Source organism: Mesoplodon mirus (genome assembly GCF_964341445.2).
Source record: "Mesoplodon mirus genome assembly, chromosome: 5".
NCBI lineage: Eukaryota > Metazoa > Chordata > Mammalia > Artiodactyla > Ziphiidae > Mesoplodon > Mesoplodon mirus.
Genome location: NC_138980.1, coordinates 14,513,853 through 14,531,688, shown reverse-complemented (window position 1 = coordinate 14,531,688; position 17,836 = coordinate 14,513,853).

Below are 17,836 nucleotides of genomic sequence, written 5' to 3'. Positions count from 1 at the left end.
TTCCAACATTTCCGACTCTCACATCCAAAGCACCAGGGTTAATTTCTGACCTCCCTATTGCACCTGCCACACAATAAATACCCCATTATTTTAATTGACTATTGCCTTTGCCTAACTTCTAGATCCCAACCACATTTTAAAGCTATAGTTTTTTTTTTTTTTTTTTTTTTTTTGCGGTACGTGGGCCTCTCACTGTTGTGGCCTCTCCCGTTGCGGAGCACAGGCTCCGGACGCGCAGGCCCAGCGGCCATGGCTCACGGGCCCAGCCGCTCCGCGGCATGTGGGATCTCCCTGTACCGGGGCACGAACCTATGTCCCCTGCATCGGCAGGCGGACTCTCAACCACTGCGCCACCAGGGAAGCCCCTAAAGCTATAGTTTTAAAGTAGCACTTCTGTTACCTCAATTTTTAGGTCATTAAGAGAGGAACAATTACTTGAAATTTGACCATTTGGCATTTTTTCCCACTCCAGAATATCCCTGGGGCAAGTATGAGATTGTGACAGGAACAGCGGCTGACTGTTCTGTGGATTCACCAGGTAATTCTGGAAATGAGAAGCCAATTATTTTTTCCTTTTAAATTTGAGTGACCACATAAGATTTGTTTAATTAACACTCCCTTCCATGATTTTCTAGCAGCAAAATATGCACACAACTCCATATCTTTTTTTGTCAATTAACAAAATTTAAGATAGAATTGTGTCACTACAGCTATTAAAATTAGCACAGAAGATGCTCCAGGATGTCAAATAATTCATCTCTGTCACAAAGCGCAATTAATGGAGGGACATTTAGAGCCCTTAGGAATTACAAAATTATCTTCCTTTATGGCAACTAGCCTTCTAAAAAAGACAGATGGGTTTTTAATCTTTGTATCTTTTTAGGGGATTCAATTAGCATTTGTAATTCTGGTGCTTTAGGAAATTCACCTAACAACTCTGAGTTTTGATTTGTTATTTCTAAGGTCAGGATAACAGTAAGTCTATAATTCAAAAATTTTACAAGAAGTAATATTGAGATGAGACAGTCAAGCACAGCGGTTAGGAAAAGAACATGGAGCCAAACAGCCTGGGTTAGGATACCAGCTGCCTCACTTACTAGCTGGTAAACTTGGTGAAGTTACTTAACCTCGCCATGCCTTCATTTCCTCAACTGTAAAATGGAGACTAATAGTATATATCTCATAGGTTGCTGTGATGACTACATGAGTTAATATATATAAAGTACTTAGCGTGTGGTAAATAATAAGTGCTACATAAATACTAATTTTATTATCAAGTAAATTCATATTCTGTGAATATCATATTTATTTTTATTTATTTATTTATTTTTTTTTTGCGGTACGTGGGCCTCTCACTGTTGTGGCCTCTCCCGTTGCGGAGCACAGGCTCCGGACGCGCAGGCTCAGCGGCCATGGCTCACGGGCCCAGCTGCTCCGCGGCATGTGGGATCTTCCCGGACCGGGGCACGAACCCGTGTCCCCTGCATCGGCAGGCGGACTCTCAACCACTGCGCCACCAGGGAATCCCCTGAATATCATATTTTAATCAATATTTTTAATGGAGTAGCATTATAATATTAATCAAACAGAGTAAATTATTCTACACTTTTTTACTTTGTGAATTTACTATCAAATTGGATATTTCCTCATTGTCCCTCCTGCCCCACCCAGCTTCTCAATCCTGAAAAATTTTGAAAGGCTCTGACATTTCCTACATTAACAGCATTTCTATCTGTTTTCATAAATGGTGGGACTGAAACTTCCAAATATCCAACTAAAATTCTCACTTTATGAATACATAAAATGTAAAACCTATGATCAATCATTTACTTTAGTAACATATAAACAAAATATAGGAAGCATTAGTACACATTTCCCTTAACTTATTCTACAAATGTAATTTTATTAAATACACTGAGTAAGATTGCTTAATACGTCAATAAGTTTGGGGAATCCAGCAGAGGGCAGGCAGGTAAGAGAAACAGGAGGAGAATGAATCCAATAAATTCAAATTTACATAAAACCCCTTCAAACACAACAGTTATATAAAATATTTACCTGTGTATATTTCTTTCATGTTGGTTGATTTCAACTATATTTTTGTTTTGTTAGGTCATTAACTTTAAACTCCATTTATTTAAATAGCCAGTGTGAAACCAGAGTAAGAAAAAAAATTTTTTTCTTCACTAATGATATGGATATGAGTTATTTCACAATCTTGACTATTACATATATATTAAAAGCTATGCATACTTTTTCTTTAAATGATTTTTACTTTTAATGCACTGCCAATAATAAGGGTATACTGCTGTGTATTAATAATGCCATTATACTGACAAAAATGTTTCTCATTCTGTATATTGCCTTATATTACTTGCATATTAATTCCTCCACATAATAATAAAGAGTAGAAGGCATTGATTATGTAAGCAAGATAGTAGCATTACTTAATATGCATCTTAAAGTTACTGCTAAGCAGAATCATGATAAAATGTGACCTGATATGCAGTGCTATTGGATAAATAAAGCAGTATAACCTTTCTGAAAAGCAATTTTACAATATGTATCAAGAACCTTGAACATGTTCATCTTCACCCAACTTCTAGAAAGTAATTCTAACAACAAAGCCTAAATTTTTTTAAAGTTTTATATGCAAAGATATTTATTATAGCATGATTTACAATAGGAAGAAGCAGAACAGCTTAAGTAAACTATGGTACATCATATTGCAGAATCCTATACAGTCATGAAGAATTATATTTATAGAGAGTTTTGTCAAAAAAAATATGGAAAATGCTGTCTTACAAGGTTAAGTGTAAAAGGAAAAATGGAACAATTTATCATTTCAATCAAATGAAAAAAGGCATAGAAAAAAATGAATGGAACAGAATACAAACAAATATTAACAGTGCTGTCTTATAAATGGTGGAATTTACAGGTGATTTTTTTCTTCTTCATCATGTTTCTGTGTTTTCAAGATTTTCTAAAAGGTACATTATTCATTTTTATAATGAGAGGAAAACTTATGGTATAAAAAAAAGTGACACCAGGGCTTCCCTGGTGGCTAGGTGGTTGAGAGTCCGCCTGCCGATGCAGGGGACACGGGTTCGTGCCCCAGTCTGGGAGGATCCCACATGCCACGGAACGGCTGGGCCCGTGAGCCATGGCTGCTGGGGCTGCACATCCGGAGACTGTGCTCCGCAACGGCAGAGGCCACAACAGTGAGAGGCCCGCGTACCGCCCAAAAAAAAAAAAAAAAAAAAAGTGACACCAAAATAGATTACTGTTAATCTCATTAAGGAAGTACTTAATAAAGAAGTGTTGATGGCAGGTGTATATATTTGGAAGAAAGACCAATCAGAAAATCTGAACTTGACCAGGCAGGCACTATTGCCATGAATCTTTTTTGGAATAAGGCAAAGTGTGGATGTGGTATGTGTGTGCATGTAACTTTTTAAAAAATAATGCAATCTTAAATTGAAATGGAAAATATAAAATGTGTAAATCCTAGGGGAATAGGGAAGAAAAAAAGAGCTATCACCAGTCATAGCCCATTTTATACACATAGCTACTTCCCAGAAATAGGCATGTCCCCATTTCAAGTGATTTTTTCTAAAAGATATCCATAAAATACGTTTAAGGCTGTATCAATGAGAGCAATACTGTTTAATTGTTTTTAGAGTAAAATTAATTTGGACTAAAATATAAAATTATGTCCTTCACATACTAATATTACTTTGAGCAGACAAAATCTATACCATTTCTTACAACCCAAGCCCCTTCCTTAAAGGTCAACATTGTCCTTTTGTTAAGAGTTATGTTTTAAATTTACTGTGAGGATACCAAGCTGAGCAGGCATGTCTCTTACTATAAGGAAAAACAAAAGCACCTAAGAATATCTCAAGGAAAGCCAAGTTGTGAACTTTCTTCTTTCTCCTTTCTTTTTCTGCCTCCCATCTCCTCTGCCCCAACACACATTAACACCTTCCCCACGAGTAGCATCTGTCATACTGAGGATCTTAGGAGAGATGATACCCATATTAAATCCTTTCAAATTACCGAAATTTATTTTAAAAGAGTATTTCTATCATTTTCTCCTGACTATAGAAGAAACCCATGATTTTTGTATAAAATTTCATGGTACAGATTTGTATAAAATCAAAAGTAAAAATTACCAAGAATAGCAGCCTCTCAGAAATAACCTATCTTAATATAGCAGCATATGTCCTTCCATGCCTCTGTCTCTACACATACATATGTGGGCAAAAAAAATTTCTGAGATCATGCTATAAAACTGGTTTGTACCTTGATTTTTCTGCTTAACAATATATGCATTTTAGGTATTTTTCAATGTCAGTATTATAGATCAACCTCATTTCTTTTTTAACAACTCTGTATTCCTCCATATGTATATACTATGATTTATTTAATCAGTCCTCTACTGAGAGAAATTTAGGTTTGTATGATTCTTTTTACTATCATAACTAAAGCATATAGTAGCAATGTTAATTGAACTATCAATATTCTTTATAACTAGGAGAGGCAGAAAAGACAAAATTTTGCCCTCAGGACATCTAAAAACGCTGCTCCAAAAAAGCTTTCCCAGGTTGACTTGTACATAAGTTGATTATACTTAGAGTCTTATGTTGTATGTTGACTTGTACATAAGTTGATTATACTTAGAGTCTTATGTTGTATGTTGACTTATACATATAGTTCATTGTTCACCGAGAACACTTCTGAGAGTAAAAGGGGGAACTATTAGGGCTTCCCTGGTGGCGCAGTGGTTAAGAGTCCGCCTGCCGATGCAGGGGACACGGGTTCGTGCCCCGGTCTGGGAAGATCCCACATGCCGCGGAGCGGCTGGGCCCGTGAGCCATGGCCGCTGAGCCTGCGCATCCGGAGCCTGTGCTCCGAAATGGGAGAGGTCACAACAGTGAGAGGCCCACGTACCGCAAAAAAAAAAATGGTGGGGGGGACTATTAATGCATACTCTGTGCTAGTCCTGAAGCCATCCAGCAGGTAGAGCAAGGTTTATACCAGCTGTGGCAAAAGAAGGTTGGGGGAGCCACTGTGGGCCAAGCAGGGTGAAGAGGACTTCTGTGTAGAGGGCTGGTTGGCAAGCCTGTCAGAGCCTGAATGGGGTGAGGAGAGCATCCCATCATGAGAGTGGTCCTTCTTGGAGTGTCAGAGACCAGCAGGGGAGGAAAGTATCCATACAGAGTTTTGGCCTCTTGTGGGGGTTTGGAGCCCCGATACCAAGGGTATCTGTGCATTGGGGGCATGGGTTGGGGGCACAGTGCAGGATTTTGAAGTTCAACAGGGCCGAGAAAGGAATCTATACAGGGGTGGGTTAGGGGCTGGCTAGGCATGGGGAGTCAGAACCTGAGTAGGGTGAGGAGAGTGTTCATATGGAGTGGTGTTCTATAAGGGGTGTCAGAGCACAAGTCGGGAAAGAGGATATCAGTGCAGGGAAGGAGTTGGCTGGCAGTGGAGTTGGGAAACTGACTGCATACTGGGAAGTTGAGGAAATAAATACATTAATAATACTGGAAGCCAGATTTTTCACTGTGGGAAAAGGGAGTTACAAATATGGAAAGGGGGAAAACTAGAATGAACCCTGTGGTGTTGGATTGGAATTAGAAGTATCAGTGAAAATTCATGGTTTTCAGAATGTAGAGATAAATATAGAAATAAGTTTAGGTGTGTGTGTATACCTACATATATGCCCTACTGAGAGTTCCTGAGGTCAGCAGCACCCCATTAATAATGAGAACACCTAACATCCAGAACTTGGCCTCTAAATATTATTTTCCACTTATAGGAACCAGCCACTTGGAGAAACAGCTGATTCCAAGTTGGAGTATGTAAGTACCGAATATGTTTGGAACATTTTGGGTGCCAGAAAGTAAGGAAATCTTCAAAGAATGAAGGGGGCCAGTCAAAAGGACATAAGAGCCAGCTTGAGGGGACTCCCACTCGCCAAATCTAGGAAGAGTCGGGCATCAAAATAAATAATGATAGTAATAGATTATAACTCATTGAATAAAATAAGAAACCTCAATAATATACTGATATTAGTCCATGCTAATATAAGTAAATAAATGAATAAATTGAAAATTTGGTGAAGAATGGAATATTTACATAGTCTCATTGTAGTTCCTCATAAAATACTACTTAAAGAAAGCAAAAAAGAGTAACCTTTCAGTGCAGAAATCTGTCATTCACCACCTTGATTGTGTGATTAATGTAGATAATATTAGTAATGGGACAAATCTAAATCACGTGCCACTTGGCAGAATGCAGTAACAGCACAGCATCATCTCTGTGATAGTCTCACAGAAGATGCATATGCTGAATCTAACCTTGAAACATTATGATTAACATCATACAAACTCAAATTGAGAGACATTCTACACATACCAGGGTAGTGAAAGTCAAGGAAAGGCTGATCCACTAAGAAAACTGAAAGAGAAACAATAATTTAAATGCAATGCATGATTTGAACTGGATAATTTTACAATAAAGGACATCTGGGGGATACTTGGCAAAACTTGAATGAGATCTAAGAATTAGAAGGTAATAATGTATCAATGTTAATTTCCCGATTTCATGGTTGTATTGCAGTTATGCAAGAGAATGCCCTTGGTTATAGAAAATCAACACGATGTATCGGGGGATAAGATAATTGTGCTTCTTACAATTGATATGTGTCTTAGGTTTGAAGAAGTTCAGTCAATGACAGTTTTTATTATCCTTGAGACAACATCACTTAAATAGTTGCACGTTCTATCCATACAGACAATAATCTGTAAAATATTCCAAGACCCCTAGGACTGGTTCCTTGTAATGGCAGAAATCATTCTGAGAAAATAAATCCTCTGAGAGACTGTCTTTACCTAGAAGGCCTAAAGCAGAGCCCACCATGTCTGCATCACTAGGAACATACTTGGATTCCTGTTTTACTGTGGAAAAAATGAAGATACATTCTAGGCACATGCCAGTAACACTTGCCATGAATTCACTAATAAGATCTCATTGGGTGGTAATCTGAGAAGTCAATATGTTGGCCTCAGGAGTCCAGGGGAATCTGTGTGAATGATGGATGTACAACCAAATTTTAGAGTGTTAAAAGGAGACAATGGCTGGGTAAAGCATCAGTCACCCTGCCTAAGAAGAGAGGTCACGTAATCATACTGCTAAAAACAACATTGAACCACTTTCTGGACCAAAGTATAGTGGGCCACCACTCTATAGAGTGATACTAAAAACCTCTGGAGAAGCCCACTTACAAAATGATCAAAGTATATATTTGGCTGGTGGTTTCTATTTCAAGATAGAACTAGCATATTTGAAACTGGAAAAGAACATATGGCATTTCCAAAGGCCCAACTTGAAACCAGATAATTTGAACATGGACTATACCAGAGACACTTCACAAAGGGACTGCCAACAGGCTTAGCACCTTCAGCAATGGCCCAGAATTGGCCATTTTGTAAACGAGCTCTTTATGTGTTCGTAGCATTGGACATTTCATACACAGGCCCTCTTGGACTACCTCACCTACAAACAACCTGGTGATGACCATTTTCAAGAGACACCAGAATTTTGAAAATGCGCCAAGCCAAGGCATATCTTAAATGAGCTATCCTAATCAAGCTTTCTTCCTCCATCTTTCTACTGCTCTACATTCATCCTCAAACACATACTTAGACATCTGTTTAAAACTGGGATAGTGTATGCCATTTTACAGCTCTCTGCTGCAATGCAATCATAGATGGAAAAGCCTTAGTCATTTCTCAAACTGGTTCACCAACTGCTGATCTTTGGCTGATGGTTACCTGTAGGCAATTTTTTTTGCAAATAGTAACCAATTGCAAATGATTTTATTGATTCTTAGAATATGGAAGGAATGTTATGCTAAGTTATCTCTTTGTGAAGTAGAAGGTTAAATTCATTTAAAATTTTAATCTTCTTCAGTTCATGAATCGTTCATTCAGCCTCTTTCACTTCCTCCATGATGCCTATCAGAAAGTTTAGTACAGAGAAATGCTTACAGTATCATTTGATTATTCTTGTCAACTGAGATGATATTTGGTCATTATATGAATAAGGCAAGCTCTTAAGGTAGGAGAATACTGTTTAAAAAAAAAGCTAGATCCTAGTTTGTCTGGAAAGAGTGATTCATTATACCTGAAATTTTGACAGAAAATTTGACTTTCAAAATGCTTTGTAATTATACAAGTAAATATAGGTGACATTTTATGTGAAACGTCTACATTCCTATATAAATATGTTTCCTTTCTCATAGTCACTGGATTCATATTCTTCATCTTCTTCAGTGTAGTCTCCATAATTCATATTATTTTTTGTGATTTGGTTCCTCGCAGGAATTTGGTATGTAAATGAAGAACCTATTGAAGCAACAAGTTAGAGTTTACCTAAGTGAAAAATGCAATGTATTTAATAATCTATAACCCCTTGTTATAGACTCTTTGTGTTCTGTGAAAATTTATATGTTGAAACCCTAACCCCAACATAACTGTATTTGGAACAGGGCCTGTGAGGAGGCGATAAAGCTTAAATGAAGTCAGAAGAGTAGTGCTCTAATCTGGTAGGGCAAGTGCCGTTATGAGAAAAGGAAGAGACACCAGAGCTCTCTCTCCTTTCAACCATGAGAGCACACAGAGGAGGGCCATCTGCAAACTGCGAAGAGAGCCCTAATCCAGAAACTGACCCCTGCCAGACCTTGATCTTGGACTTTAAAGCCTCCAGATCTATGAGAAAACAAATTTCTGTTATTTAAGCCACACTGTCCATGGTATTTTATTATGACAGCCTGAGCAGACTTAGACACCCCTGTTCCACCCTTCCTCCCAATACACACTCTTCTCCATATATACTGGTACTCATCAAGCCCAGAATTCAACTACATGCAAGCTTGGATTACTTTATATTATCACTAGATCTCGCAAAGTATTTGAATTAAATATGCGCCACACGTAATAATATTATTTATTTTTATTTGATGTACAAAGAACTGTGTTCCTAAGTGGCCAAGTTCTACTCTGCCTTTTCTGTTAAGGGCATTATTCACCTTATAGCCGAAGGTTTGTATCCTTTTACCAACTACTTCCTCCACCCCACAAACCCCTGGCAACCACTTTTCCACTCTCTATTTCTGTGAGTTTGGCTTTTTTTAAAAGATTCCACAGATAAGTAATACCATGTAGTATTTGTCTCTGTCTGGCTTTTGTCACTTAGCATAATGCCCTCAAGGTCCATCCATGCTATCACAAATGACAGGATTTTCTTCTTTCTCATGGTTGAATAATATTCATATGTATTATATTCATATATGTATCTTATTTATCCATTCATCCATTGACGGATACTTAGGTTGTTTCCATATCTTGGCTATTGTAAATAATGCTGCAGTGAACATGGGAGTGCAGATATATCTTCAAGATAGTGATTTTCTTTCCTTTGGGTATATATCCAGAAGTGAGATTGCTGGATCACATAATAGTTCTGTTTTTATTTTTTTGAGGAACCTCCATACTGTTTTCCAAGGTGGCTGCACCAATTTACATTCCCACCAACAGTGCCTTTTTCTCCACATCCTCCCAACACTTACCTCTTGTCTTTTTGATGACAGCCATTATACCAGGTGTAAGGTAATATCTCATCGTGGTTTTGATTTGCATTTACCTGATAATTAGTGGTATTGAGCACCTTTAATGTACCTGTTGTCCATCTGTATGTCTTTTTTGGAAAAATGTCTATTCAGATCTTCTCCCCATTTATTAGTTGGATTGTTTGGGGGGTTTTGCTGTTGAGTTCCTTATACATTTTGGATATTAACCCCCTTATCAGATATGTGATTTGCAAATATTTTCTCTGATTCTGTACGTTGTTTTTTTATTTTGTTGATGGTTTCCTTTGCTGTGTAGAAGCTTTTTAGCTTGATGTAGTCGCACTTGTTTATTTTTGCTTTTGTTGCCTTTGCTTTTGGTGTCAGATCCAAAACATCATTGCCAAGACTGAAGTCAGTGAACTTACCACCTATTTTTCTTCTAAGAATTTTAGCATTTCAGGTCTTAAATTTGAGTCTTTAATCCATTTTGAATTGATTTTTGTGTATGGTGGACGATAGGGGTCCAGTTTCATTCTTTTGTTTGTGGATATCCATTTTCCCAGAATCATTTACTGAAGAAACTATCCTTTCCCCACAGAATATTCTTGGTTTGTCAAAAATTAATTGACCATACATGCATGGCTTTATTTCTGGGCGCTCTATTCTGGTCCATTGATCTATGTGTCTCTTTTTGTGCCAATACCATACCATTTTGATTACTATAGTTTTGTAATATAGCTTGAATCAGGATGTGTGATGCTTCCAACTTTGTTTTTCTTTTCCAATAATGCTTTGGTTAATTTGGGATCTTTTGTGGCTCCACACAAATTTTAGGATTTTTTTTTCTATTTCTGTGAAAAATTCCATTGGAATTTTGATAGGAATTGCATTGAATCTGTAGATTGCTTTGGGTAGTTTGGACATTAAAACAATATTAATTCTTCCAACCCATGAACATGGAATATTGGAATATTTTCCCATTTATTTGTGTCTTCTTCAGTTTCTTTCATCAGTGTTTTGCAGTTGTCAGTGTACAGATCTTTCACCTCCTTGGCTAAATTTACTCCTAAGTATTTTATTCTTTTTGATGCTACTGTAAGTGGAATTGTTTTTTTAACTTCTTTTTCTTATAGTTTCTTGTTAATATTTAGAAATACAACTGATTTTTGTATACAGATCTTGAATCCTGCAATTTTACTGAACTTGTTGATTAGTTCTACCTGTTTTTTGGTAGAGTCTTTAAGATTTATATATAGTATCATGTTATCTGCAAATAGTGACAGTTTTACTTCTTCCTTTCCAACTTGGATGCCTTTTATTTCTTTTTCTTGCCTAATTGTTCTGACTTAGGACTTCCAGTACTATGTTGAATAAAAGTGATGAGAGTGAGCATCTTTGTTTTGTTCCTAATCTTAGAGGAAAAGCTTTCAGCTTTTCACCATTGAGTACGATGTTAACTGTGGGTTTGTCATATATGACCTTTATTATGTGGAGTTACGTTCCTTCTGTATCTAGTATGTTTAGATCTTTTATCATGAAAGGATGTTGAATTTTGTCAAAGGCCTTTCATGCATCTATTAAGGTGATCATATGATTTTTATCCTTCATTTTGTTAATTTGATGTATCACATTTATTGTTTTACATATGTCAAACTATCCTTGCATCCCTGGAATAACTGTCACTTGATCATGGTGTATGATCCTTTTAATGTACTGTTGAATTCAGTTTCCAAACATTTGGTTGAGGACTTTTGCATCTATGTTTATCAGGGATATTGGCCTGTAACTTTCTTTTCTTATAGCGTCCTTATCTGACTTTGGTATCAGGGTAATGCTGACCTCATAATATGAGTTTGGAAGTGTTCCCTCCTCTTCTGTTTTTTTATGAGAATTTGAGAAGGATTGGTATTAATTTTTCTGATCACAGATCATCATAACAAATATAATAATAATGAAAATGTTTGAAATACTGTGAGAATTACCAAAATGTGACACAGAGACACAAAGTGAGCAAATGCTGTCGGAAAAATGGTGCTGATAAGATTTTGGACACAGGCTTGCCACAAACCTTCAGTTTGTAAACAACACAATATGTGTGAAGTGCACTGAAGCAAAGCTCAACAGAACGAGGTATGCTTGTATTTACTGAGTGCCTACTCTGAGCAAGGCAGTGTGCTGGGTGATTGACATATATTCATTATTAAACTACGCTGTGATATTCCTGAGAAGGTAAGGCAACAGGACCAAAGAAGTGAAGTAACTTGCTCACAGTCTTTTTCATTCTGAAGCGTATTATGCTAGTTATCTATTTATTTAACTATACCAGTGATTGTCAAACTTTAGAATGAATTGAGGTCATCTGGAACAATTATTTTTAAAAAGTGCAGATTCATGAGGCACACCCCCTGTATCCTGGTCATTTTTGGCTACATTTGGGTCCTGCAGTTGGTTGTTTCACCAGGGTGTCAAGATGATTCTATAACTTGTGGTCTTTGAGTCACACTTTGAGAAACACTGCACCACCATCCTTTTTCTCTATCACTATGTGCAGACCTCTAAGTCATATTGATGAGATCATACACATGAAATGGTTTTGTAAATCTTCTAATACATTAAATATGTAAAGTATTATTGTTTTGCTTGACATGATTACAATGAAAATGTTTTAGTATTTCAAACCTGCATTTTAAAATGTAATCTGAAGGAGAGAATTCATTATCAACAAATATACTGAATGTGTGAACTGTGCAAATAATTCACATACTTGCATTGAAATTATCACCATGAAGGATCATTTTGTCTGCCTTTTTCCTCCACTCCAGATGTGGTATTGGATAGGCTGAAACTTCACAAGCAAAAGTGACATCATTTTGAGTGAAGTTCTCTGTATTTTTAGGAGGCAAAGAAATAATAGGACCTACAAGAAAAAAATAATTAAGTGAGAAACTTGTGTTAAAAAATGGCTCTGGTATCTAAAGAAATGTTTTTGGAAATAATTTGTGCATGTATAAATTCAATTGGCACAAAATAATTGAGGTTTTTAAAAAATCATATAAATAGTCAGTAAACTTTCAGCCAAAATTGCTACAAAAATACATGTGGTGCGCTTATGGTCAATTAATCTATGACAAAGGAGGCAAGAATATACCATGGAGAAAAGACAGTCTCTTCAATAAGCGGTGCTGGGAAAGCTGGATAGCTACATGTAAAAGAATGAAATTAGAACATTCTCTAACACCATATACAAAAATAAATTCAAAATGCATTAAAGACCTAAATGTAAGACCAGATACTCTAAAAGTCCTAGAGGAAATCATAGGCAGAACACTCTTTGACATAAATCGCAGCAATATTTTTTTGGATCTGTCTCCTAGAGTAATGGAAATAGAAACAAAAATAAACAAATGGGACCTAATGAAACTTAAAAGGGTTTGCACAGCAAAGAAAACCATAAACAAGACAAAAAGACAACCTATGGAATGGGAGAAAATATTTGCAAACTATGCGACTGACATGGGCTTAATTTCCAAAATATACAAACAGCTCATACAGCTCAGTATCAAAAAACAAACAACCCAATCAAAAAATGGGCAGAATATCTAAATAGACATTTCTCCAAAAGAAGACATGCAGATGGCCAACAGGCCCATGAAAAGGTGCTCAGTATCGCAAATTATTAGAGAAATGCAAATCAAAACTACAAAGAGGTATCACCTCACACCAGTCAGCATGGCCATCATCACTACAAATAATAAATGCTGTAGAGGGTGTGGAGAAAAAGGAACCCTCCTACACTGTGGGTGGGAATGTAAATTGGTGCAGCCGCTATGGAGGATGGTATAGAATTTCCTTAAAAAACTGAAAATAGAGTTATTGTATGACCCAGCAATCCCACTCCTGGGCATATATCCAGAGAAAACTCTAATTCAAAAAGATACATGCACCCCAATGTTCATAGAAGCACTATTTGCAATAGCTAAGACATGGAAGCAACCTAAGTGTCTAATAGCCAAGACATGAAAGCAACCAAAATGTCTATTCATCGACAGATGAATGGATAAAGATGTGGTATATGTATGTGTGTGTGTGTGTGTATGTGTGTGTGTGTATATATATATATATATATACATATGAATATATATACTGAAATATTACTAAGCCATAAAAAAGGATAAAATAGTACCATTTGCAGCAACATGGATGGACCTAGAGATTATCATATTAAGTGAAGTAAGTGAGACAAAGACAAGCATCATATGATATCACTTATACATGGAATCTAAAAAAAAATGATAAAAATGAACTATTTACAAAACAGAAATGGACTCACAGATGTATAAAATAAACTTATTGTTACCAAAGGGGAAAGGGGGAACGGACAAATTAGGAGTTTGGGATTAACATATGCATATTGCTATATATAAAATAGATAAACAACAAGGACCTACTGTATAGCGCAGGGAACTATATTTGAAATCTTGTAATAACCTATAAAAGAATCTGAATAAGAATATATATATAACTCAAATATATATATGTATATATGTATGTATGTGTAAAACTGAATCATTTTGCTACACACCTGAAACTAACACAACATTGTAAATCAACTATACTGCAATTAAAAAAAATATGCATGGTGTTTATGCAGCATGGAAAGGGAAACTTCAATGACAAAGAAACCTTGCATTATAAACTTATTCAGAGATGCTTGTCATTTAAATGAATATGGACTACTTAGGATGGGAAAAATTTTTGCCTAAATTTCTAAAAAGACTTGTTAAATATGAAAACTGTGAGGAGTGTTGTACTAAGTCGGGTGGGGGATGCTAAGGAGGAGAAAAATAGGAAAATAATGGGGGAAAAGGGCCCAAATATCTGATAAGGCACTTGTATCTAGAATATATAAAGAACTATTACAATTCAATAATGAGGGACAATCCAATTAAAAATAGACAAAGAATCTGAATAGACAGACATTCCTTCAAAGAAGAAAGGCAAGTGGCCAATAGGCACATGAAAAGATGCTCAGCATCATGAGCCATTGGGAAAAACAAGTCCAAACTACTATGCGAACTTCCGTGGTGGCACAGTGGTTAAGAATATGCCTGCCAATGCAGGGGACATGGGTTCGATCCTGGTCTGGGAAGATCCCACATGCCGTGGAGCAGCTAAGCCCGTGCACCACAACTACTGAGCCCGCGCTCTAGACACTGCAAGCCACAACTACTGAAGCCCGCACACCTAGAGCCCGTGCCCCGCAACAAGAGAAGCCACCGCAATGAGAAGTCCACGCACCTCAACAAAGGGTAAGCCCCCGCTCACCACAACTAGAGAAAGCCCGTGCGCAGCAACGAAGACCCAATGCAGCCAAAAATTAATTAATTAATTAATTAATTTTTAAAAACTACTATGAGATACCATTTTCAAATATACTAGGAGGGCTATAATTTAAAAAATTAAAAGATAATAACAAGTGTTGGTGAGGATGTTGAGAAACTGGAACCCTTATAACCTTCTGGTAGGAATGTAAAATGTTGCAGGTCCTTTGGAGAACAGTCTAGAAATTCCTCAGGTCGTTAAACAAAGAGTTGCCATATGATGCAGGATTTCTACCTGTAGGCACATACCCAAGAGGAATGAAAGCACGTCCCTACAAAAACTTGTACACTAGTGTTCATAGTAGCATTATTCCTAATAACCAGAAAGTGGAAACAGCCCAAACGCCCATCAACTGAAGAATGATTTTTAAAATGCAGTATATACATACAATGGAATAATAGTCAGCAATAGAAAGGAATGAAGTACTAACACATGCTCCAACATGGATGAACCTTGAAAACATCATGTTAAGGAAAGAAGTCAGTCACAAAGGACCACATATTGCATGATGCCATTTACATAAAATGTCTAGAATAAGAAAGCCTATAGGGACTGAAAGGACATTAGCTATTGTCTAGGTCTGGACAGGATGGGATGATTGGAGGGTGATGACTAAGAGGAGGGGGGCTTCTTTTTTGGGGCAATGAAAATATAAAATTGATTGTGGTGAATAAAATTGATTGTGGTGATGGATGCACAGCTCTGTGAATATACTAAAAGCCACTACGTTGTATACTTTAGATGGGTGAATTGTACGGTATGGGAATTATATCTCAATTAAAACTTAAAAAAAAAGTACCATGTCAAAAAATACAAAAGCCATTTTTTATAATATAAGGGATAAAGGTAGTCATTACTCCAGGATCTCATTTTCACTTTGTGGTTGGGAAAAGAAAAAAAATATATTTGAACACTTACGTACCAAGCTTTGTACAATTCTTATTTAACACTACCAGTTGGCAAGGTAGGTATTTTCTTAGTTTATAGGTGACTTCAAAGATTTTAAGCACCTTGCCCAAGGTCAGTCACATAGTTAAGTGGCAGAGCCCAGAAGTAAATAAGGTTTGTCTGTCTGCAAAGTAACTGTCTTTCCCATTACACCATTTGCCCCATTATACCATAACTACCTTTATAATTTTATTTCAACAATGGAACTAAATCTAAAACAGACTCTTTATTCAGAAAAGAAGTAAAACAATTAGGAATATGGTAAATTCTATTGTGGTGTTATTTTTCTTTTTTAAAAATCACATAAAAATATCCTAAACTTGTATGAGTTGCCTCAGAGGACATTTTTATCCATTTAGAGGATAAAATTTAAAATATATGTATTAATATTTGTATTACTAAATTATGTATGCTAAAAATTCTTTCTGAAGCATAATGAAATATCATCACTGCATAAGTGATACAACATCTTGGAAATTGACTTTTATGGCCCAGGGTACAAAAATTGAGTCATCTTTAGTACAGCTGTGTGAATTTTCTTGCCCCCTTATTTAACTATTTTTTGTAGTGTCTATAGCAGTTGATACAAGCCAACATTGTGTGGTTATTTAATGGCTGATATGGTCCTATAAAGGCAGATCGCTTTTATAAATTTTATATTCTATAGCTTCTATTTCTTAATTTGAAGTAGTTTTTCATTAGAGTAATCTCAGGGAATCAGAATGGGCTATCAGTCAATCTAACATTAGTTTTTCTTTTTTGTTCTGAGAAAGCAGGAATGTCAATGCCAAGAGCACCAAATAAAAAACCAGAAATCACATAAATCCCCCTTTACACAGGCAAAACTACTCTATGTGGCCCTTGGAAGTATTAGTTTGTGAACGTCCAATCAAAAATAAATGGGATAAGAAATAAAACAAAAAGTGAACTAGTGTTAACTTGTTGCTTCTCAACATTAGGGAGTACCTTTTATATCAAGAAACTCATAAAGAATAGATGATTTAGTTTAGCTCTCCTAACCACCAAATTTTCTGTCCTAGCTTGTGCTGAAAGCTTCCAATATTTGGTAATACTTTTCATTTTTGTTTTTTCTCTTTTGGGAGTACTTTATGATTGCTAACAATAGTAACCTTTTCTTGGACTTAAATGAATCAAACATATTTAGTTTTAATCCTTGAATTGTCCACAAATCAATTACTCCATTCTTGGCTAAAGGAAACTCTAATATGGCTTCACTGCTCCAGCTAATGCCACATATTAATCAGCGAAATTGGCCCTTTAATTTTCCTGTGTATTACAAACTTAATCTACTCACAATAACCTGTGCTAATATCACTCATGATAAATCTACCTGTCTTGTCCACAAAAGGTCTCACAGACTTTCCGTAGCCCGAGCACGATCAAAGTTCAAACTCAATCTATCATAGTATCTGCCAAAACCCCAAAGAAAATCGTACCCAATGGACTGTTAAACCACATTAGGTTTGTATTATTTAGCTCAAGAACATTGAGTCAGAGTTAAGTAAAAAACAGCTTTGAAAGTATTTTAAAGGATTAGCTTGTTGTTTCTGGTAAGTGTATGTATCAGTATGTTAAAATAAGTGCAAATTGTTTCTTATGAATGTAGGAAAATCGTAATTATGTTGGCAAATGGGTCACTTTGCAAAGCATGTGAATTCAGACCATTACAGGAAGGTATTAACATAAATTAACAGAGTAATGGTTAACTCTGTTTTTGTAAATGTGATGAATTTTTAAAGGCTTGTCACAAGATTCTGGAAGAATCCTACTTGCCGAATTAATTTTCTTATACTTTACCTTCAAATATTGCTATTATTCATGTAGAAATTAGAATGTGGAGGGAGTAAC